Source organism: Lycium ferocissimum, chromosome 6 (genome assembly GCF_029784015.1).
Source record: "Lycium ferocissimum isolate CSIRO_LF1 chromosome 6, AGI_CSIRO_Lferr_CH_V1, whole genome shotgun sequence".
In the NCBI taxonomy this organism is placed as follows: domain Eukaryota; kingdom Viridiplantae; phylum Streptophyta; class Magnoliopsida; order Solanales; family Solanaceae; genus Lycium; species Lycium ferocissimum.
The window spans coordinates 67,785,913-67,808,327 of NC_081347.1; the positions used below are offsets into that span (position 1 = coordinate 67,785,913).

The following is a 22,415-nucleotide window of genomic DNA, read 5'->3' on the forward strand; positions in this document are numbered from 1 at the left end:
TCCATTAGTGGTTGTCACACACTCACACCTCCCTATTTTATCGCTTTTTCCCTCATTTTTATTTTATTTTGCTAACCATTAATATTAAATTAATTTTTAGAATCACAGATTAAAATAAAATTCAGTATTTGTATTCATTATTAAATTCAGTGTTTATATTTTCCCTCATTTTTTTCATTTCTTATTTTGCTTTCTTTCAATATTTTGTCAACCAATAATGTTAAATCAAATCTTGGGAATCACAAATTATACAAGTCGTTTGGCGATTTTGAAGTTTGAAATTTGAAACTTGAAAATTTGAGTTTTTTGTGGCTTTTGGAACTTGAAGTTGTGATTGGCCATGAATTGCATTTTACTTGGAAAAACCCAAAAACTGGACTGGATAGGTTTTTGGAACTTCAAAAAAAATTCATTTTATTACACAGATTGCCCTTCAAAGGCGCTGGTCTTTAATTTTTGCCCTCAAATTGCTGGTCTTTAATTTTTGTCGTTCGCTTAAAAAAATGGCCAAAAATACCTCGAGGTTCTGGTTCGAACCCAGCTCAGTAAAAACAAAAAATAATTTAGGAAGGTAAGACTTCGCGAAAATTCTGTTTTAGCATAAGTAAATTTTGCTTTATAAGACAGAACTTAGTTATGTCTTAGGCAAATTCTGCCCTATAAGGCAGAGTTTAGAAATGCCTTAAGACAAAAGTTTGCAAGGAATTTTTTATTTTTTTATTTTTTTACTATGTTGGATTCTACAGAAGTAGGCCTTCTTTTGTCCGAGCAGACCTAATTTGCTATGAGATTTTGCCCTACGAATTTTTTTAATACTCTGCTAGGGTTCAAACCCAAAATCTCAAGGGTATTTTCGGCCACTTTGTCACACCCTTAATCCGATAGGGTGTGATGGGCACCCGACCCTTACCTAGGGCCGAGCGAACCCGCTGACTCTCGTGATACTCAAATCATACTGGGCCCTTAGATCATAACATAAACACATCATGAAAGGTTTTCGGAAATCAAATGAGCTTTTCATACTTTTTCAAATCAAACGAAGTCTATAATCGTATAAAATCTGTAAAAATAATGCGTAACAATACGTCGGCTTATGGAGCTTTTTACAACCGACATACTATATACATGGCAATGTACGCAAAGTCTCTAGCATGGAACATGATACCATAACATAATACGGCGACTCGGCGGCACTCGGAGAAAATGGAGCATTAATCCGGGCACAACATCTTCTACTAATATCTTGACATCGTACAGGTGTACTGCCGCGGCATGAAACGCAGCCCCCGAAGAAAGGGGGTCAGTACGGAATATGTACTGAGCATGTAAAGCATGGAAATACAGAAAACAGGGTCATAATCGAAGTAGGAATTACAGAAACAAGTACAATGACCTGAAAAATCATAAAACTCGCCTTTTAAAACATTTATCATGCATATACATATATCGGTAAGTAAAATCATATCATAATCATATCATCATATCATCGTACATATATACCGTGCCGGCCCTACAGTGAGGGACTCGGTGAGTAAAATCATATCATAATCATGTATGCGTACATATATACATATATATATATACGTGCCGACCTACAGTGAGGGACTCGGTGGTGAGAATCATCATATGCCATCGGCCACCATCCCCATATCATCATATCATCATATATATATATATATACCGTGCCGGCCTACAGTGAGGGACTCGGTGAACAATGCGATGGAATGTGCACGAATACGTGCCGGCCGGGACTCGGTGAAAGATGCATTGAGGCATGCACGAGCGAGTAGTGAGAAACCATATGCACGTAAATCATTTCCGAGAGACTCGGTGAAATAGTACAAACGGACCGTCATTTGAAAGTCGGGACAAAAGTTATATCAAAAATCTTTCGGACGTTACTCGGAAACATATCAAACGGAATTTTAGAAATCATAGCAACGTATCGGAATCATAAGTATACGAATCATCATTTCAGACTCAATAGATAAGTATATAATCATACTCGGGGGTCGGAAAAATAGTCATATTAAGTTCTTTCAAAAATAGGTCGTTAGGACCAAACATAGAAAGTCGCGGGACCCACGGGCGAGCGTCAACCCAATCCGGGCCCGCCTATGAAAGTTACGAATCTTATTCACTTTAGGACTTCCCACGAACATATCGAAGCGATCCGAGCCCTTCTGTGAAAGTTACGGACGTTCGTAGTTTCGGAATCATTTAGAAACAAAATTCTCGTGAAAACAAAACTTTCATGCAACTTTTGAAATTTAGTCATGCAAAAGACATAAGAGCCATAATTCGACTACATTACGAATACGGATATCAAGAAACAAATAAGTATCACAAACATGCCGGATCGCAAGAATAGAGTTACCTCGGAGTGCGTGTCATAACTTACTTTCAACTAAGACATGCCAAAAGAAAGAAAGGTTGAGAGCTTTACATACCTTGTTCGCTTCCCTACGCTAGTCAAGCCTAAGTCTCTCGGGCTTCCAACAATCTACAACAACGTCATTAGATATCAACCATTAGCCATAAACACTTAAGAATCCCATTCCAAACTAACACTTTGTCTACGAAATTTGGCAAAGACTTCCCCTATAATTTCAACGCCCCCGAGAATTCAACTCGGCCAAATCAACAACAAACATACCAACAACCATACTAACAATATCCATAAGTGATTCAAAACGCATTCTAACATTAATAATTCCTTTCTACACAATTCGACACAACATTTCATTTATATTCAAATAAACTACATACGATCAAACCAACACCAATGCTCACGTATTCAATTACTAATCCGCAACCATCCAAACAAGATTTAAGAACATTCCAAACAATATGCCATGGAACCCGAAACCACCAATTTCCATAGGGACAACAATAATGCATTTCTTTCTCCCAAATTCATAAACTACATCAACAAATCCCTACGTTAGCAACCTCATTTTCATCTATACAAGAAACTATATTGAAATCACATTATCTTCCAAATCAGCCCATACGTTTATCACTTCAACTTGGATCACTAAACCTTCACTTTACATCATAGAATCCACAACAAACACAACTACAATACTAAGTGAAATGAATTCATCATTCTTACGCACGTGGCGTACATACGCCAAGACAACATACACGGCCACCACAACAACACCACAATTTCATGAATTTCATTCGTTTCCACACTTCCAACATGCACAAACCAAGCCCAACATATGAAAATAAGGATTAAGTCTTACTCTCCCAATCAACTTCTCCGGCTAGAAGTGTTCAAGGCAACAACGGACGATTTTCTTGTTCCAACAACTACTCCACGTTAACGAGGGCCTTCCAATTAGTAGAGAGACAAGGAGAAAAGAATTTTTCTTGATCAACTTTGAGGGACCATATTCGGCCGACCCTCGTAGCCAAGATGGTCTCCTATTTTTTTTTCTTTCTCTTGAATTGTCTAGACTTTGCAACATAATGAATATATCTTGTTTGGTCATCCTCCTCTATATATATAATGATACATAATCCATACCAAGGTGGCCACATGCCCCTTGGCTGGCCTTTTTTTTTTTTTTTTTTTTTCCTTTTTCTCCAATTTTCTAGATTTTTCTTTAAACCATAAAAGATGAATTGTTGCCTTGCATAGTCATCTTTGTCTATATATATATTTAACCCTTATAAATATAAGATGGACACATACACCCCTTCCATGGCTTGAAACAATTGGCCATCCATGGGTGGGTCCCACGGCCACTTGACTTTTCCGAAGTCATGTATAATGAAAATTTCCAAATTCCAAGCTTGCCCTTAATATTCCATGCCAGTAATACTTATGTACGACTCGTCCCAAAATTGTCCCAACGTACAAATTACGAGATATAACACACTTAAAGTGCCAAAGGCAAAATTAAAGACCAGCAATTTAAGGGGCAAAAATTAAAGACCACTCGAGTAAGGACATTTGTGCGAATGACCCAAAAAATTTGAAGACGCATTTTCAAAATTTGATCCAAAGTCTATGGCCAAACGCTAGCTAAATAAAATTCATCTCTTTATTTATTATACTTTTGTCACGCCCCGAACCATGGCCTGGGCGAAATACGGCACTCGGTGCCTTACTACATGTAACCGAGCGAACCACATGGCTTGCTGAATCGGTATGAGACATATCATAAGCGGAATAAGACACGAATGCATAGTAAGCCTTTGTAAAACATAGTAAGTCATAATATTAAATAGAAATACTTGTTTAAATCATGAATGCGGATAATATCATAAATGAGCCAAAATGGCTAACCGAGCTACGAAAGTACGACATAACATAACGACTTGTCTAGTCTATGAAACCTGCAACATGAGTCCGAACTACTAATCATACTGGCGGGACAAGGCCCTAAGATACCTTAAATGCATAACTGACATAAAAGTAAATAATGACTAAACCCCGAAGGAGATGGGGCTCACCAAAAGCTGATACGTGGATGATCCTATAGAGCAGATGCGTCGTCCTGTAAATCCATACCTGCATCGTGAAATGCAGGCCCCCGGGCAATAGAAAGGGGATGTCAGCACATTAAATGTACTGGTATGTAAAGCAACTGAATGAAATAAACATGGTACATGAAATAACATGATAAGGGCTGAAACTGAAACTGAAACCTGGTCATGAACATGAGTATCTGACATGGACATAATTACATATACATATATAATATTGGTATAGGACATGAACTGAAACTGAATATAACCTGAACATGAGCATGAAGCGTGAGTAAAGTCTAAAAACCGTAAATCAATGGAAATACATGTATATATAACTACTTGTAACGTGAGGAGTGCTATAATATAACCGACAACATGATCTGGTACTTGCGTCCTACCAGCAGAACACTCACACCTTGCCAGGAATATGAGATTTAAATAATAATAAGCATGTAAGGATCTAAACTGCATAATGAAGGTATTGCCTCCTTGCTGACAACCCTTATCCTACGGTGGCTAGGTAGTTTCAGGCTTTACTGAGCCTTCTCGGTTAACTACGCAACTTCCAAAAACATAAACATGATATAGTTGGCTAAGAAGCCCATGATTTTCGTGAAATAACTTGTAATCGTGATTTCACGAAATTAACTTGTAACATGGTTTCATGAAATGACTTGTAACATAGTGTCATGAAATAACTTGTAAACATGTTCTGAAGTGATATAACATAAACACGGTTTTATATCAAATAGCTTGTAAAACATGGGTTTGAACAATATAATTACATAATATACTTGCATGAAAACGTGTAAATCATGTAAAGTGTTTTCTTGAAAATAACATAATGATTCATAACTTGCATGTAGGAACTCATGGGATGCAAAGTATGGGTTTTCATGGATTTCGGACGGATTCTCAATAATCATAATGAAATATCAAGAACTCAATGAAGAATTAATAATAATTCAATACATAATATAATCATGGGGATATGGACCTAGGGTTATCATGAACATGGTTAAAAATCCTAATTTTTTTGTAAAGCTTCATACTTTTATGAAAGAAGAGGCGTGGGGAAGAACAATGATGTCCCCACACGTAGATAGCAACTCTACATACCTGGTAATACTCCAAAACTTGAATTAAAGACTTGAACTTTGAAGAAAATTTCCAAAATCTTGAATCTTGAACCTTGAGATGGGTTTTCTTGAAAACCCTAGGTTAGGAATGATGATTTCTTGTTTAGATTACAAGGATATATATTAGAATTGACTTGGAATAATTAAAATAGGCTTTCCTTGATGATGGGAAAGGGTAGGAGGTCGTTCTAGGGTTTGAAGGAATGAAAAATAATGATTTGAACCTGATATGGACGAATATATCTTTGTTACGGAAAATTAAATTTTACGCCCGGCAAAATCATTTCGTATTTTGAAAGACGGGCCGTATTTTGAAATACGGTCCTAATTTTGTGTGGATTGACCTTTGCGACTCTTCGCAAAATGGCCATAACTCTTGCACAAATATACGTTTGACCCCCATAATATCTTTTGTTGGAAAGGTAATTCAAATCTCTACAACTTTCATCAAGGAAGTTTTCCCAAATTCCAAATACGTTTTGAAATACGGGCCGTATTTTAAAATACGATCCGTATTTAACAATGTAACCTCCAAATGCCAAATTCCAGAATGCTCAGATTTCTTTGGTACCAGTTTACGACTTGAAATACAGGGCGTATACTGAAATATGGTCACCGTTCATGGGCATAAACCCCCATCTTACAACTGAAGAGGAAATTTCAAATTCCCACATTCTTTATCTGGTTTTCTAAGTCTAGGATCATGGTCAAAGCTTAGGTTAAAGGTACGGGGTGTTACAACTTTATTGTCCGAATATGATCGAAACAAATAGAAAACAATTTAATTTCCAAAAAATTATGTGCCCAAACTCTAGAAGTGGGATGCTCCCATTTTCTCCAGTTACCAAATACAATTTCGAATCTTTAAAACATACATTAAAGACTGTCATACGAACTATAAGAGCCCACAAGGGTTATTATTTGGGAAATTTTATAAATGACTAACTTGGAAGCCTTATTTTTGCTTTTTAGCTACATTTTACCTATTTACATCAGTTACTTATTGTATTCATGTCGCTGTATTCATGAATACAATCATTAAAATTTGCAGAATTTTGTATTCAATTTAAATGTATTCAACTCAACTGTATTCATTGTAGCTACTTTTATATTGTATTCACCCTATTTTTCGATATGAATACAACAAATACAAGCAAAAAACGCTGTATACATCATAGATACACCAAAAAATTAACAAATACGCCATATTTTCTGGTATCTATACAACAATACAAGCGAAAAACATTGTATACACGGTAAATATACAACAAATACAGCGAAAATTTGGACTTTTCCCAGTCTAAACAAAAAAAAATTCCGGCGAATACAACAACGTCTGACATTTGTATGCACTTCAAAAAGTTCACTGTCTTCATTTGTATACATTTCAAAATCCGTATATGACACCGTATATACCGTATGTATATAACAAAAAGGAAGTACTTCCGTTAGATCCCGAGCTTTTTTTCTTTTCGGCCTAGACACGAGTTTTTTTTTCTTTTCCGGCGTAGATCTGAGTTTTTTTTTCCTTTTCGGCGTCCTCTCTTTGTGCTGATACAAATGTGTTGTAAATGGGTGGTGATGATTGCTTGCTTTCCTTTACGGCAATGCCTGCGGCCATGGCGGCGTCACCCTTCTCGCGTCACTTCTTGCTTTCCTTTACGGCTATCTTTGCCATGGCGGCGTCCTCTTTTTTTTTTTTTTTGATTGCTTTCCATTTTGCCGGAGCTCCGGTAGTTTCGTGGTGGCCGACGACGGAGCAGCGGGGTAAAATGGGAGAGAGAGAGGTGGGAGGATTGGGTTGGAAGTGAATAATGTGATAATGGGGTATTCTACTTTGTATATGTATATATAGCTATAAGTTGTATTTAACATATTATTATTAGCTATGGAATGTAGTTATTTTAAACTATTGCTACTAAATATAAATATGTAGTAGCGTTAGTTATGCCATGTAGTTTTTCCTTATTATTTCTAGGGCAAACTACATAAATGACAAACATTTGGGTTTTAATCAAGCCACATAGCAAATGTTTCAATATTTACATTTTGTAGCAACAACCCAGCTGCCAACGGTTGTATACGTTTTTTTCACTGTATTCGTTTTTTATTTTCGCTGTATTCATGAATACAAACAAAAAAAAATGTAGCACCCCCTTTTGGGAGGATGCCACCTACGAAACAAAAGCAAATTTCATACCTCAACGTTCAGAATAAATTTATTTAATAAGTTATTCACAATAATTTAGTAGCGAAAATAGGCCCATGTGAACAAGTTTCAAAAGTGCATGCCTAAGTGTGTCACATGGATCATGTACAAGTCCCCAAACATATGCAAAATGAACATGCTCATGCAAATGTGATCTTCTTCTAAGCTTCCAAATAGTCTACCTCAATTGGCCATCCTTAATTCTCCCTCGGAGCATCACCTACGATAGTAACAAACTATCGCTAAGCATAAAGTTTAGTGGTACATAAACTTAACTAACATTTTACAAAAAAGAGAAGCAGGCTATGTAGGAAGCACACAATAAATTCTAGGAATAAGCTTGTCAAAATCATCATAAAGCGCATAACGAAAGTACAATGGTTTCAAGGAAATGAAATATCAAACAAGAACTAAATGAAGGTACAATTCTTTCAAGAAAGTAAATATCATATATTAAAATAGTTCAAGATATCAATATTCAAAATCTCACATAGCAAGAAGCTTTCCAAAGCAATTCCAAGAATTTCCACCATTTGGTTAATTTAATAATGAGCTATGAATCAAATAGTAGTGCAAGAAGTAAGTTGAAGACATAAGCTCATCCGAGTTATAGCCAAGTACTTAATCAGTGTACGATACTTCAAGAGAGTCACCAAACCATAAGATAGTTCAAGATACTAATATTTTAAATACCAAGTGTCAAGAAGCCTTCGAAGTTTCAAATACCAAGTGTCAAGAATGCTTTCAAAACTTCAAATACCAAGTGTCAAGAAGGCTTTTGAAGCTAATTCACGAAACGTCATTCAGTTAGTTAATTTCGCCCAACACATACTTCATGCCATCACATCAAGCACTATCAAATATCAAGAAAGACGGAAGCCACATCAGATGGGCCAGAAGCCCGTATCCAGAAGGACCGAAGCCCTATCAAGATGGACCGAAGCCCCTATCGAAGAGATGGACCGAAGCCGTATCCAAGACCGAAGCCCATCAAGACGGACCGAAGCCCATATCAAGAAGGACCGAAGCCACTATCAAGATGGATCGAAGCCCTGCTCAAGGATCGTTATCCGATAATCAAGAGAATGTGAGCCGTGTTGAAAGTGGCTTTCACTCATACTCGAGAATGGACAAAAGTCCATCATCAAGACGAAATGCAAATCCAAAGTCAAGATGGGCAAGATCCGAAATCAAGAAGGGTCGTCACCCCCATAATCAAGAGTCTGATAATGACGCTCGAGCCAATCCGTATATGTGGGCGAATTAAGTCGTCTTACAAAAATGCTTCATATAACACCAATGTGATTTTAGCATACTTATAACTCAAACTACAAAATCATACTCTCAATGATCATGTTATCATATTGATGTGTCTCGAGATATTCTTCACAGCCCACAAAGCAAGTAAACTATCCAAGCAAAGCAACAAAAAACCAATATGCCAACAATTTAAAGTAGATATTATTTTACCAAGATTCAAGCTTCTCACAATATCTCAAACCAAATTAAGAGAGCGGAGTTCAAGTTTAGGTGCAAACCTTGGAGCTTTAGAGCTTTAAAGCTCAAACAAACATCGAAGTTATAAATCCCAAACAACGATCAAGTAGATATGTCGACTTCCTTAGCCAATTTCCCTTAGCTTGTACAAGAGTATATATATGCCTTAACACACAATCAAATGTCTAATTAAGTTCAATACTTTCAGCACATCAAAACTACCCACGATATCGATGAAAATCACCTTAAACTAGCAAAACAGGAATTCTGGACAATACTACTATCTTGTACTGTCGCTCAGTTTCAAAGGGGTAAACGGCAAAAATAGACTTTGTGGCCTTGATAAAAGTTGTAGATATATGTCTTGGGGTTTTAGAGAAATTCGAATCACTCCTATATCAGTTTTGTACAAAAAGATATGCTCAAAATACTAACGAGATTTTAAGCACGAGCCGAAGTTGTGAGGGCTATGAAAAAGCTTTCTAGAACATCTTGAATCACTTAAACGGAGCTTTATGCAAGGAATTATGCTAAAAACACTAACAACAGTCCAGTCAAAACGGGTTTGTAACTTACCTCAATTGTGTAGAGTTGTTTGGGGGCTCAACCAAAGCAAGTCTTGATGATTGATTTAGTGATGAATATTATGAGAGAAGAGAGGTTTTGGTGTCTTGCTTCCTTGGAGAAAACGAATTTATGGAAAATTATGGAAGATTGTGGAAGGTTATGGAATCCTCAAGAACTCTCAAGAACTCTTTGGAAGTGTGGGGATGAGAGGATAAGAGCCAAAGGGTATATATCTTACTTGATAAGATTGAAAGAAAATAATAAACTAATGTATTTTACTTGATAAGATTGAAAGAAAATAATAAAATAAAAAGGCTTCCCACTTTTATAAATATCTATCTAATCCATCAAATAAATTACTAAGATAATAATAGGAGTATCTTACATACTAAACTATAACACTTCAAACAAGTTTCCCATGTCGTCAAGTTCGCATTCAAGAAGTGCGAAGTAAAATATACCCTTACCATCAAGGTGTAGTCAATCGAAAATTCAAGTGTTAGTTTAAAAATTTTGGGGTGTTACAAAAAATTTGTTTTTTCACCGTATTCATGAAAATGACTATCCGTATTCATAAATACGAGTAAAAAATGAAGATATAAAAACATATATACACAAAAAATTAACAAACACCATATTTTTTGGTATGTATACAACAAATACAGGCGTACACAATATAGATACATCAAAAAAATTAACAAAAACAGGCGAAAAACACTGTATACAACATATGTACACCAAAAAAATAACGAATACACTCAAATATTGAATAAAAAAAATAAAATTGATTGTATTCATTTGTATACAGGCGTAAATTCACTCTATTCATTTGTATACAAAAATATTTCTTCGAAAAACGCGGAAAATATTGTATACGGTGTATGTATACGTATCCGAAAAAAAGAACTTGAAAAAATATGTATACAAAAGTGTAAGTATACACTATATGTATACACGATACGGAAAAAAAATTCCATCCAAAAATTCCGATCGATCTTTGTACACCTTCTTCTTCTTCCTTCTTTTCTCCATCATCATCACCGTCACCTTCGTATCGAAAAAAATTCCGATCGTATCCGAAATTCGAAGAAATAATGTATTTTCCAAATCAAAAAGGTGAAGAAGGCAGGAGAAGGGAAAATGAGAAGAAGGTTGCTATTGTGCCGCAGAAGAAGACATCGGAGAGGGGAAAGGGGAAGAAGCGCTTAAAGGCGTGGCGTACGGAGAAGACGTCGAAATGCGCCTGATACATTCAATGTGAACTCACGGCTTAGGTTTCGGGGTGGCGCGGAGAGTAATGGGAGAAGATGGAAAGAGAGAGATGAGGGTTGGGTTGGAAGTGAATAATGTGATGATAGGGTATTCTACTTTTGTGTATATATATATATATATATATATATATATATATATATATATATATTGCTATAAGTTGTATTTAACATATTATTATTTACTATGGGATGTAATTATTTTAAACTATGGCTACTAAATACAAATATGTACTAGAGTTAGTTATGTCATGTAGTTATCCTTATTTCTAACGCAATATCGTAAGACATCCAACTACAAATTGAATATAAAGACTAAACTTGCATTACTGTGAAACAAGAATAGGGAGTCTATAGGATTTGATAATTCAAAGCATGATCAGTGGTCATAAAATGATCAAAGGTAGAAGGCTCAAATTTACCTTTTCACTATACAAAATTTTCTTAATTTTATCTCTTTTCCATTAGCAAATCGTGTAGTTATCCTTGATTTTAACAAGCATCAACTTGGAATATGTGCATTTCACACGGTCCTATATGATCAACTGAGATTAAAAAATTTACCTTTAATTACGTTTCATGTTGGAGCTTCATTAGGATACCAAAAGCAAATATGAGATGATTTGGCAACGATAATTTAATGACCCCAAAAGCATAATGAATAATAGAACTAAAATATTCGTAGATGGGTTATTTTGATCCTTTCCACAATGAGAATGCAGTGAACATCAAAATTCAAAATCCATCAGAACCATAATCATGGGTAATTTTCTTCTTTTTATGGGTAAGAGACATCATTTCAAAAGGAGCTACAGTCACTTCGGTCAATGGACAGAAAGCAGAAGACGTACACGCACAAAGCACAACCTAGTAAAACGCGAAACACTAAACTTGGTTTATGTGCTACTAGGAACAACTGCAAAATACAAAGGAAAGGACAACTAAGAAATTGGTCTGTCCAAGAAAGCACAATAATCAGTGAATCCGAACTCAAATCATGTCACATGTGCAACATCATTTAGCTTCAACTGCTAAAACTCTATCCAACACAAAAGATGGCCCGGTGGGGTTCCTATTTGTTAGTAATAGCTACTCCATTTCATGATTTTCATCAAACTTTTTTTTTTTAGAATGGTAACAGTGATTTTCATCAAACTTAAATGAATAGAAATGAAAGATTATTGCTTCTCTGCATCTTTCTGCTTGATTCCATCTGCGCTTTCTAGTGGGGGCAGAGTCTGCGATTGTAACAATAGATCAAATGTTACAAGCATACGAAAAGAGTCTGAAACCAAGAGGAAAAGGAGCTACTACGAGGAAGTAACGAGAGAAATTATGAGCTTCTACAAAAGAGGGTCAATCGAGTAAATACAAGATAAATCATTCCTAGAAGATCACAAGTAACTGATACCAAGATATTTCATATAATACCCTCAAACCCGTCTTACACCAAAATGTTATGTGCCTGTCAAAGCCTTACACAACGACAACAACAACATCCTAGTTAAATCCCACAATGTGGGGTCTGGGGAGGCTATTTCTGAAAGACGCTCGGCTCAAGAGAAAACATGACGAAAAAAGGTTAGATAAGGATAACCTGATCAAAGCAGTATGAAAATGAAACTAACGAAAGCGAAAAAAGTCATGATCAAGCGTTCTGAAAAGAAGGCAGTATCTAGCACAGATAAATAAGATAATCGAAGTACAAGAAACAACAGATAGTAGTAGGAATCAAAGGACAATAAACTATAGAGAAAACTGCGACTACTTGTACGAAGAGATAAGCGGGACTACCTACTAGCCTTCTAACTTAATCTGAGTCCTCCATAACCTCCTATCCAAGGTCATGTCCTCGGAAGCGAGCTGGCCAAGTCTGTCAATCACCTCTCCCCAATACTTCTTCGGCCTACCTCTCTCTCTTACCGAAACCGTCCATAGCCAACCTCTCACACTCCTCGCCTTTGGGGCATCTATGTCCCTCCTCTTCACATGCCCAAACCATCTCAGTATCGCTTCTCGCATCTTGTCCTCCACTGATGCCACCCCCACCTTATCCCGGATATCTTCATTCCTAATTTTATCCCTCCTAGTGTGCCCACACATCCATCGCAACATTCTCATTTCCGCAACTTTCATCTTCTGAACGTGAGAGTTCTTGACTGGCCAACTCTCCGTTCCATACATCAAAGACGGTGTCACCACCACTTTGTGGAACTTGCCTTTAAGTTCCGGTGGACAGCACTCCTGAAGCGAGCCTCCATTTCATCCACCCTGAACCAATACGATGTGTGACGTCATCATCAATATCTCCATTTCTTGTATAATAGACCCCAGAACCATAAACAGTCTTAAAAAGAATTTCAACTAGCAAGATATACTTAGGATATTGTTTTTGGCCATAATATCAACTAAACTCTCGCTTAGTATAAGGGAGGTTTTGCCAATTAACCAAGGATGTAGTCCCTCAGTTTCTGGTCGTTGCTATAGGATGTGTCCGGAAATATGTTATGTAGCTTCATTTATTGAAATAATATCTTTTGTGATCTAAAATTTTTAAGAGGCCACCATATTCATTCTGCTTTCAGACTTTCAGTTCATGATCAGGCATTTACTCAAGTCAAAAAGAAATTTAAAGCAAAAAGATACTATGTCAATAAAGAAGGGAAATAGGTATATTTGCATTTCATCTTTATAGCTTTGTGCATTGATCTTTCCCGTAACTTCTCATATTTTTATCTTTCCTGTAACTTCTCATATTCGCCAGATCTCAAACCAAACATATCAAATCTTCTTCTTCCTCTTAGAAGTATACTTCTAAATATCATAAAAACAAAACTGGGAACATAACTTCTAATCCCTGAATGATTAAATATAGATATAGAAGGAAAAAATTAACTTCTTATTACCAATTTGCTTAAGGCAGCTTTTTAGTTTATGTTACGAATGATGAGTTCTTCTTACCTTTCATCAAAAAAAAAAAAAAATGTGAGTTCCTTTAACATCTTAAATAAGACAGGCAACACAGTCGATATTTTCAATTCTTTTGGTTTATCTGACTCCATAAATTCACACCATATTATACCAAAAACTCATCCTTTCACCACGTAGCTGGGAGGAAATAGGGGATGAAAAAATAGTCATTATTGATAGAAATTCTTGTGACTAGAAGAGGTCGGACCAGGTTGTGTGAATGCCCAGACGCTCATAAATAGAAAACCCACAAGTCTGTATATCTTTATGTTATTGCAGGAATCTCCAGGACACATTTTCTTTAGCATAATATGACTGACTAACTTAAGCTTGTTTTAACTATAAACTTTCAAACCATTGTTTAATGTTTTAAACAACCTTCGTATGTTTCGCAAGTATAGCACTTAATGAATCTGCAAAAAAGTTATTACTACGAGGGCCAAAAATTAAAGACCAGTACAAACGCATAAGTGACAATGACCCCGTAAGTTCAGCAGATGGCTCGGGCCCTTTGGATGGATGAACCATTTGGACTCAGTTAGCTTTGGCACTTCATTAGAAGATGTATATTTAGATCTAAGAGAGTCTCAGCAACATCAATATTCAAAAGCCATCAGAACCATAATCATGGATAATTTTCTTCTTGTTCTTTTGGGTAAGAGAACTTCATTTCAAATGAGCTACAGTCTCTTGGTCAATTGACAGACAACGAAGACGTACATGCACAAAGCACAACCTAGTAAAACACGAAACACTAAACTTGGTTTATCCGCTACTAGGAACAACTGCGAAATACAAGGGAAAGAACAACTAAGAACTGGACTGTCCAAGAAAACATAATAATCAGTGAATCCGAACTCAAATCATCTCACATGTGCAACATCATTTAGCTTCAAGTGCTAAAACTCAGTCCTGCGCGAAGGAGAGGGGTGTGCGCGTACTACTGTTAATAGCTACTCCATTTCATGATTTTCATCAAACTTAAATGAATAGAAATAAAAGATTATTGCTTCTCCGCATCTTTCTGCTTGATTCCATCTATGCTGTCTACAGGGGGCAGAGTCTGCAATTTCAACAATAGATCAAATGCTACAAGATAAGAAAAGAATCTGAAACCAATAGGAAAAGGAGCTACTAGGAGGAAGTAACGAGAGAAATTATGAGCTTCTACAAAAGAGGGTCAATCGAGTAAATACAAGATAAATCATTCCTAGAAGATCACAAGTAACTGATACCAAGATATTTCACAAAATAACCTCAACCCCGCTTACACCAAAATGTTATGTGCCTGTCAAAGCCTTACAACAATAAACAGTCTTAAAAAGAATTTCAACTAACAAGATACACTTAGGATTTTTTTTTTTTTTTTTGAAACTGGTAGCACTTGGGATATTGTTTTTAGCCATCATATCGACTAAACTCTTGCCCAATATAAGGGAGGCTTTCGCCAATTATCCATGAACTAGTCCCTTAGTCTTTGGTCGTTGCTAGAGTTTCAGCTTCATTTATTGAAATGAATCTTTTGTGAATTTAACATCCAGAAGAGGCCACCTTATTTTTTCTGCTTTCAGTAAAGTGACTAACCATTTAACCAATACATCTAGTACTATATTTTTCTCTACTTTTGTTTAAACGAAAACTCACAATCCAAATAGCAGTTAAAAAGAAATTTAAAACAAAATAATACAAGGTCAATAAAGAAGGGAAATAACTACCGTGTATATCTCATGTTTATGAATTTCTGCATTCATTCTCCGTGTAACTTATCTTCTCATATTTGCCAGACGGACCCCAACCCAATACCCAATTCAGATCTTCTCCTCCTCTTAGAAGGATACTCATAAACATCAGAAATACAAAAATAGCAATATAATGCACGCTAATCCTTGGATGACTAAATATAGATATAGAAGTACGAAATAACCTTTTGTTACTATTTGCCTAAGGTAACCTTTTGGCTTTTAGTCTGTTACAAATGATGAATTCTTCTAAACATTTGTATAGGACAGGCAACAGAGTAAGATATTTTCACTTCTTTTAGATTTTTGGACTCAATACCTAAAGACTCATCCTTTCACCACATTGTTGGGAGGAAATAGGGGATGAAGAAATGAGTCGTTATGATAAATTTTCTTTCATAAGTCCGTGTATGATTAAAATGTAAAAGTTATAGGTTGTAAAAGCTTAAGGTTTTGTCAAGTATCTTTATGTTCTTGCAGGAATCTTCAGAAAACATTTTAAGCTTGTTTCAATTTTAAATTTGCAAACCATTTTTTAATGTATTGAACAACCTCCTAATGTTTCGAAAGTCTAATCACATAATGGATCTGTTTTAAGAACAAATTATGTTAGCAAACATGATATCCGTTAAGTACTTCTAGTGTTTGATTATGAACGTTAAAAGAATAGTCAGATATGATGGAGAACCCTGCTAATCGGCATTTTTAAGATCAATGCATATTTACAACACAAGACACCATATTTTATGTCTAAGTTCTCATGATTGTAATTAGAATATTTGACTAGTTATCGATAAAAACGTAAGTTAAAGATGACTGTTCAGATGCTAATGCCTACATACTTGAAAATCTACAAGGTTCTTTTGATCTTTTTTTTTTTTTTTTTTTTTTTTTTTTGTGGGCCGTAAAACTCTAGGAAAGAAGTAAGTTCTTACAGAGAGTAAGATCAACTCACATTGTTCCAAATATCATTTTGGAAAAGACACAAAGTTATCTCATACAATCATGTAAGCTGCATTATCATTAAGATATGCTCTCATTCTGGTTCTGCAATTCGCGACAAAAGATAGAATAAGTGATATTTCAAGTTGGAGTAATGTCACCAAAACAAGCATACCACTTGTATAAGCGGATATTTTTCTTGTAACTCATCACCTAGATTCAATAAGGTTAGATATCTTTATAGTGCAGACTAAAGTGTCAATATCAATTTTTCATCCTTAAATCCCAAGCTAGTGACATTCCAATGTAGAAAAAATCTTTTTTCCTCAGACATCATATACCCAAAAAATTACTCAACTTTTTGTTGCCTTACGAAAGAGGTCAAGTTGTGTGCATCTAGAGATGAAACACTACTATTAGTAGTTAAAATTTCCCAATTGGCACCATTCATTAGATAGCCACTGTCATGAATCCAAGTGGCGACACGGAGGACAATATGGCAGACACGGCGGATAAGCATATCCATCTAAAAGATGAGCTGATTTTATTGTAAAGACAGGGTAACCAAAACGTGAAGGGGAGCGTGTGTTGTGTGCAGGGTGTGAAGGATGTGGAGTTTGTTATAAATAGCTATGAGTGTGCATAACAAATTCAGGGTATTTTTGCATTGAGTTTCTACCTTCTCATCTTATCTCTGTATTTCTCCTCATCCCCTTTCTTCTTCTCAGTGATTTCTTACTGTTCTATTGCTATCTTCCATTCCAATTATTGTAACTTTGTTCATTGAACTAATGTATCCAATCCATTCTATTTAAGAGAGTTTTGTTATCCAGTTGATTCATTGGTGCTTTCATCCAGAGGTTTTTACTGGAGGCTCTCAACAGTATATCAGTTAAGGTTCAGGAGTCATATTCCAAGGATATCGCTGATACTCAATGTATGTCATAGGAAGTGGTTGGCAAAATGGCGCTGCCAACCCCTCACCTTCGAGATCCAACAATGGAGGTAAGCTGCCATTGCCAGGGGAAAGAAGCGACGACCATACGCCGGCGACGCCAACTCTCCGTCAAAAACTAGCGCCTGTGGAATTGGGGAGATTCTATGATGAGAACCCTGAAAGCATGGATATCCCAAGTCGAGCGCTATTTCGAATTCTACGAAATTGCAGAAACCCACAAGTTATCTCTCGCTTAGTTCTACTTCGATGGAGAAGCTATAGAATGGTATCGGTAGGCGGTGGCTGTTTTTGAACAAACAGCTGGGGAACACTTTGATGAGAAGGTGAACATCCGTTATCAGCCCAAGGGGCTCAAGTCTGCTGAAGGCCGATTGGCGAAGCTCCAGATATGAAGTCATCGCCAACAAAACGAATAATAACTCCGACGGACTTATAGTAAGACACTTTATTTCTGGGCTGAGAGAGGATATTAGAAACTTAGTTCTCGGTCATGGATCACTACGTCCAAAGAAGCACTTAAGTTGGCCCATATCCATGAGCGCCGGATCCAGGCAGAAAAGGGTCCGGTCCGACCCGTTTTTGCTAATAAAGGGGCTCCGCTTTACCGGATCCCAATTCATCCCCATTTCAAAATCCCTCCGCCTCGTTCACCCCTACCACAGACTCACCTCAAGCACCAAATCGACCACCCCTTAAACAACTCACTCATGCTGAGATCCATAGCCAGCGTGAGAGCGGGTGCGTGAGAGCAGGTTATGTTATCATAGTGAGGAGAAGTACACTGCCGATCATAAATGTAAGTTCCCGCCTCAACTACTTTTTCTCATTGTGGCTCGATATTGACCCTGCCTTGCCGAGCCATTTGTCTCCGACGATCTCTTAGCGAGAAGATTTGCGGTATCTGGAAGTCCAAGAGCAATCTGCTATCCGTATTATGCTTTGGCGGGAGGAACTTCATCCTCTACACTTCGGTTTCTCGATCCTTGAGAACGGTTCTCAGTCAAGTCTTGGTGGATAGAGGTAGTGACCATAACTTTGTCCAGAGTAGGGTGGCTAAGTTTCTTCAGCTGTCTATTGATTCCATTTCGAGTTTTCCAGTTATGGTGGACATCGGTCAACATCTCAGGTGCGAAGGGATTGAACACTAAGTTGCTCTTACCATTCCAGGGTGTAGTCTTATCATTAACCTGTATGTTCTCCCTACGCATGGCGGACCTGTGACCCTAGGGGCTTCATGGCTCTCTACGTTGGGAAAGACAGTGATTGACTATGCAGATCGCCTACTTGAGTTCAATTTGCAATGGACGACCATAAGTTGGAAAGGGGACATTCCAGCTATAACCAGTCCAATTGCATAGCTTTCGGCAAAATGCAGCTACTGATGTTATGTCTTCATATTATTGCCTACAGATAGTTCAAGCCGATTCGACTCCTACTGAGCCGTGATCTAGACTTGCTTGCTATCCTAGCAGATTTGCCAATGTGTTTCAAAAGCCACAGGGTTACCTCCATCCAGGCCACAGGATCATGCAATTCATTTGAACCCAGGAGCAGAACGGGTCAATGTCGAGCCTTATCAATAGCTCTACTTCCAGAAACAAGTCATGGAGCAGCTGGTCGCTGACATGCTCGGGGATGGGGTCATCATGGCTAGCATGAGCCCATTCTCCTCTCCAGTGTTACTAGTCCAGAAGAAGGATGGTACTTAAAGGTTCCGGTTCTGTGTTGATTATAGGGCTCTCAATGCCATCACTGTCAGACAAATTTTCAATTCCAACCATCGATGAGTTATTCAAAAAATTATATGGAGCCATCTATTTTTACCATCTGGATACCATAAGATCAGGGCTAGGACAGCAGATGTCGCAAAAATAGCATTTCGCACACATGACAGGTATTAATGCCCGGCCGACGTTCCAGGGTACAATGAACGAGGTATTCAAGCCATACCTCCTGCGCTTTGTGTTAGTCGTATTCGACGATATCCTGATGTATAGCCCAACTCGGTAGGATCACCTGGTTCACTTGCGATATGTACTGGGGTTATTGCTGTTCTATTGCTATTTTTTATTCCAGTTATTGTAATTTCGTTCATTGAATCAATATATCCTATCTGTTCTATTTAACAGATAAATTTTATCCAGTTTGTTTCAGCCACAAATTCAAAGGGCGTTATATCAAACAGGGGCGGAGCCACATTGGCTCCAGGGGTTTCATCCGAACCCCCTCGGCGAAAAATTACACTGTATTTTTAAAGTTAAAATTAATTTATTATGTATCTATAGTAGATGTTGAACCCCCTGACTTCTTCGTGTATTTACTTTTTAGAATTTTTGAACCCCTAAATGAAAATCCTGGCTTCGCCACTGATATCAGACAGGTAAAAGACATAGGAAAAAAGACACAGACTCCTCTTACTTGCTAGAAACCATGCCTATTAGTACACCTAAATTTCATGTAAACTAGATAATTTTTATTGCAGACCGCACTGTCGATCTCATTTTTGCATCATTCAGTTAAATTCTAATCACAATTCAGCATAGGGGAACTTGTGTACTCATACATAATGTACTGCATAAAAGTTTCAATTTTATAGCTAAGCATAGTTAAGAGATAGCACAAATGTCTTTAAACTGGCACCACCATTAGATAGCCGCAATGTTGAAGGGGCATTTTATCAAACATATAATCACGCTATCCGCCCTTGCTAGGTAAACACTTAGGGGTCGTTTGGTAGCTGGTTAGGAATAATTTATTCATGTATTAAAATCTTGCATAAGAAATACTGTATTTGGTAGCTAGTTATGAGGTGAGTAATTCATGTATAAAATTAGTACAGTATTTGGTTTGCAATTTAGAAACCCGCATTAACTAATACATGTATAAGTTATAAGGAAATCTATTATTATTTTATACAGGGCAAAAAGGTGGAATAGCTAATACATGAATAACTAAACCCTGCATAACTAAAACTACATAAAATAAATCCATGTATTATTAATATCTGCATATCGCTAACCAGCTACCAAATGACCCTTAAAATAAAACACCCAAATCTCATACTGCTAACAAACTTGCTACCGTAGAAGGACCAAAATTTTCACTTTGTGCGTCTCAATTTTAAACACTCAATACAGAACACATTCCATTTCAACCTCATTTAATTCCAATAATCAATCAATTAGGGGTTTCAAAATAAAAGTGAAAGTGGGATAAGGGGAGTTACCAAATCAGGTTTGAAAAAGTTGTGGACAAGGGAGGCACCAGCAAGGAGAGAAACAACGACAACCACAGTTGACCAAGCCATTGATGGAGTTCCTGTTGGTTTCTTCCCTCCACCAAATTTTCTATTCATTTTTTTGCTTTTATCTATCAAAGTATTCGAGTTATGAGTTATGAGAGCGAAGAAGACGAAGAATCAATGGTGTGAGTGAAGTGAAATTGTGATTGCAAAGAGTTGAACTAAATCTGGTGAAAATAATGTTTTCATTGGTCCTTTTTAAATGTGGTTAAAGTTGTGAAAATTTCATAAATAGCTATAATTTGGAGCGTAACACTCGGGGTGTTGTTTGGTAGCTGGTTAGAGTTATGCAGGTGTTAGTAATACACAAATTAATTATGAGGGAATTTATGCATTATTTTATGCAGGGTTTAATTATTCATGTATTAGCTATTTCATCTTTTGCCTTACATAAAATAATATGTTTATTCCCTCGTAACTTATACATGTATTAGTTAATGCGGGTTTTTAAATTACAAATCAAATACCGTACTAATTTTATACATGGATAACTCACATCATAACTAGCTACCAAACACTATATTACTTTAGCGGGATTTTAATACATGAATAACTTACTCCTAACAAGTTACCAAACAATCCCTTAGCATATATACGAAAGGTATTTACAATTATTGTACTACACAAAAGAGTTGTGTTAGTCAGGTATCAACTGTATCAAACGGGTGTCAACTCAGTTGTATTAGGTGGGTATGGGTTGTATCATGCAGTATCAGCTATATCAGCTAAAACCTATTAGCACATAATGTATCAGCGCTGATAGCTACGTGTCATAAATACAGTAGCTATGTTTCGTAATTTTTACAAATTATACTTAGGTTTCGTAAATACAATCTAAATGTTTGCCACGTCACATAATTTTCCTTTAAAGTTTTGACATTGTGATTGAGAAAATTATTTACAGTAATAATTATGAAAAGTTACTATGTTAAGGAAATTATTCTCTTTTAATAATAAAATAAATTACTCTTTATCTTTCTAAAATGAGTAAATAAGAGACTTGTAAGAAAATTATACAGATTATCTATTAGATATTAGAGAAAAACAGATTTGGATTAAAATAGTTAATGTCTTATTGGTTTCTAAAGTAACACTTATTTTGGATCAAATTCATTTAGTTAAAACGGCTTTTGAAAGGGATGGGAGGATCAAAGCTCAGCTTTGCGAAGGCCTTTCGGAGATTGACCTTTCTTTCTCTTCTTCCCGGTCTGATAGATCGCTCATGTGTCGATTTCGCTATGGCTAGCAAAATCAGGATATTCTACTTCAAATTGATCTTTACCTAAGATTTGATTAAAGGTATTAGAGTACACATCGAATTTTATTCTTTTTATTTTGGC

At 36.5% G+C, this 22,415-nt stretch overlaps 1 long non-coding RNA gene across 1 annotated transcript; it reads right to left on the reverse strand.

Moving 5' to 3' along the window:
- Positions 1-14,731: 14,731 nt before the first annotated feature.
- On the reverse strand, positions 14,732-21,157 carry LOC132060160 (uncharacterized). The gene is made up of 2 exons (XR_009415891.1): positions 21,001-21,157; positions 14,732-15,198 (listed from the first exon to the last, which is right to left on the reverse strand). It is a non-coding gene; the product is annotated as an uncharacterized LOC132060160 (long non-coding RNA).
- Between the last annotated feature and the right edge of the window lie 1,258 nt (positions 21,158-22,415).